This window comes from Pteropus medius, unplaced genomic scaffold (assembly GCF_902729225.1).
Source record: "Pteropus medius unplaced genomic scaffold, Ma_sr-lr_union100, whole genome shotgun sequence".
In the NCBI taxonomy this organism is placed as follows: domain Eukaryota; kingdom Metazoa; phylum Chordata; class Mammalia; order Chiroptera; family Pteropodidae; genus Pteropus; species Pteropus medius.
Genome location: NW_024349801.1, coordinates 11,479,666 through 11,482,285, shown reverse-complemented (window position 1 = coordinate 11,482,285; position 2,620 = coordinate 11,479,666). Strand labels below are relative to the sequence as shown.

Genomic DNA, 2,620 nt, shown 5'->3' with positions numbered 1-2,620 from the left:
GAAGTCCCTGTCAATGTTCCTTTCCCACTGAAACCTGCAGATCTCCCTGCACTGATTCCCAGGAGGCTCATACTGCTTCCTCCTCAGGATGCTGCTGCAAGTATTTGGGAAGATTCTGATCCATTAGGTGCCAAAGGTGGGGAAAGATAAGACCAAGAATGGCTGGGCACCCAGGTCTTTGCTGAAAAAAATAAAATAGCCCTCTCTGACTGAGCAACGCGATTCCCTACACACTGCTGAGACGATTCCCTACACACTGCTGAGACATTCCTTGACCTCTTGAAAGAAAGTTATAAGATGTTAAAGGTGAACTGGTTACATTATAACCAGAATGTTCTGCTGTCCTGCCTATTTTTTGCAACACAGACATTTTAAACAAATACAGGTAAAAATGTATGACCCTTTAGGTTACCTGGATTACTGAAAAAAAAAAAAACCCTGAAATAAACAGAGAATATTTTTAAATGATAGCAAGAAAAACTGTGAGAAAAGTCCTTGCTTGGCATGTCTTAGAATTCCTACAAATTTCATCCAAGGACATAATGAATCTTTTTCCTACTAATGTGACTTGCCATGATTTTGCAGTTGGTTCCTTTCAGATAAGGGTGCTCCTTAGAATCTTCTTTCTTGCAATCACATTTCAAAAAAGGTTTATTTCCATGCTCTGCAAGTCGGTACTGTGGTTGAACTAGTCATCTATTTGTGTCTGCAAGAAATGGTGTGAGACTATCACAAAGTGTGGAAAGGGGAATTATTTACCACCAATAACGGAAATAAATTCAGTCCATTTTGGATTGATGGCGATATCCCTCGTGGTGAGGAAGAGTCCCAGGGAAATGCACACAGCCGGACCCTGATGTGCCTTGTGGTGTGCCCAATGACATAACGCTGGCTAATCATGGGGTCGAGGGGAAATAACTGCTGTCACAGAGTCTTAATAAAGACACTAAATTAAACATTTTAGTATCATGGTGACGATTGTGAAAGGGAAATAGTCCCCCAAATATGAAGAATTAGTTATATAATAAAGGTGAAACCATCCCTGATAAACTACTTATGTAAGATCTCTAAAAACTGCAGCGTTATTAACAAGAGGGAAAAACTAAGCTAGGCACATCTTTCTTTTAGGGTCTTCTGTCCTGTACGTTTTCAACTTCTCTGTTCAACATTTTGCTCAGTTGCAAACAGAATTCAGTAGCAAGATCCGCCTTGGTCTTGATTCCTGCCTGGAGCTGTTATGCGGAGAACGTGCAGCTTCAACCAGAAAGGCAGCCTGGTCGGCTCTGTGGGCTGTGCCCGATAACGGTCGTCAAAGGGCCAGTCCTCGAATGCCAGGAACATGGGACAGTCCCCACCTGATTTTTTTAATCCACCACTGTGCCTCTTAACTTTAAAATTTACACACTACGAAATGGTGAGACCTGCTCTGATAGTTATTACCTGAGTGCAGAGACAGGCTGTCTGGACTCTGAGTTCTGAGCATCCTGAATAAAAATTTTCACCTATCTACTAATTTATGGTACTAACTTGAAGCAGGAAGGAAAAACCCGGAAGCAATAGTTTATGGTTTTAAACTATTATTCTCACATCAATTTTAAGTATATTCTTTAGAGGTCCTCCTTTAATAAGGCATGACTCTGAAGATGTCATGCGGATTTCCAAAGAAAGGTCTTTACTTTGTTGATTTTCAGACTACCAAACACGAATTGTGATTATAAAATAATTAGCTCTAATTTTATAGTCATTCATTAAATGATTTGGTTATTATATTTCTCCTCTTCCCCCATTATATCGTAAACTCCATGATGGCACGGGTTGTAGGTGCTTTTCTTCAGCATTATATCCCCAGGACCTGATATGACATTAGCAAGAATAGTGTTATTATTCCCATTTGATGGATTTAAAAAAAAAAAAAAACTGAGGTTCAAATTGGTAAACTTTAGTAGCCAGCCTGGGCAAAACCCTGAGCTGAACACAGGCATTTTGATTCCAAATGAAAGCGCACTCTCTCATGCTTTTCCGATTCCCATTTTTATATACGATCTAACAGTTATCACTTTCAAAAACACTGCACCTACAGCACCTGGTCTTCCTAGGTGGTCTCCCATCTAAGTACTAACCCGACCCTGCTTAGCTTCCGAGAGCTGACGGGATCGGGCGTGTTCAGGGTGGCATGGCCGTAGACACCTACTCTTTCTTATCTCTCATTCAAACTCTTATTAATCATCCTTATGGATAATCTTAATTAATTAAAGGTGAATACTGAATCCTGCCATTCATACAAATATATCAACTCATTCTTTTCCAAATACCAAAAACAGTGCTTCTCCATAACTACCTCATATTGTAATTAAAGTTTCTGTTTCTGTTGAAGTGTTTTTCTTTTAATACTATTCTTTGTGGAGAAGCTGCCGAACACAATTACTGATGTTTATGGTTCGGGTTATTATTATTTTTTTTTTTCAAAGTGGTTTTTCTATTCTTTAGCTTCAATCCCAAATAAAGTTAAAAGATAAAAATTTAAAACTCTCAAGAAATACTCTAATTCGTTTCTGTGCCCTCAGATTGTACACAAGGGAATAGGATATTGCCTTTGAAAAGAAAGCACATAACCTCGTAA

At 39.0% G+C, this 2,620-nt stretch overlaps 1 pseudogene; it reads right to left on the bottom strand.

Annotated features, from left to right (window-relative positions):
- Positions 1-2,071: 2,071 nt before the first annotated feature.
- LOC120580976 (uncharacterized) lies at positions 2,072-2,185 on the bottom strand (annotated as a pseudogene).
- Between the last annotated feature and the right edge of the window lie 435 nt (positions 2,186-2,620).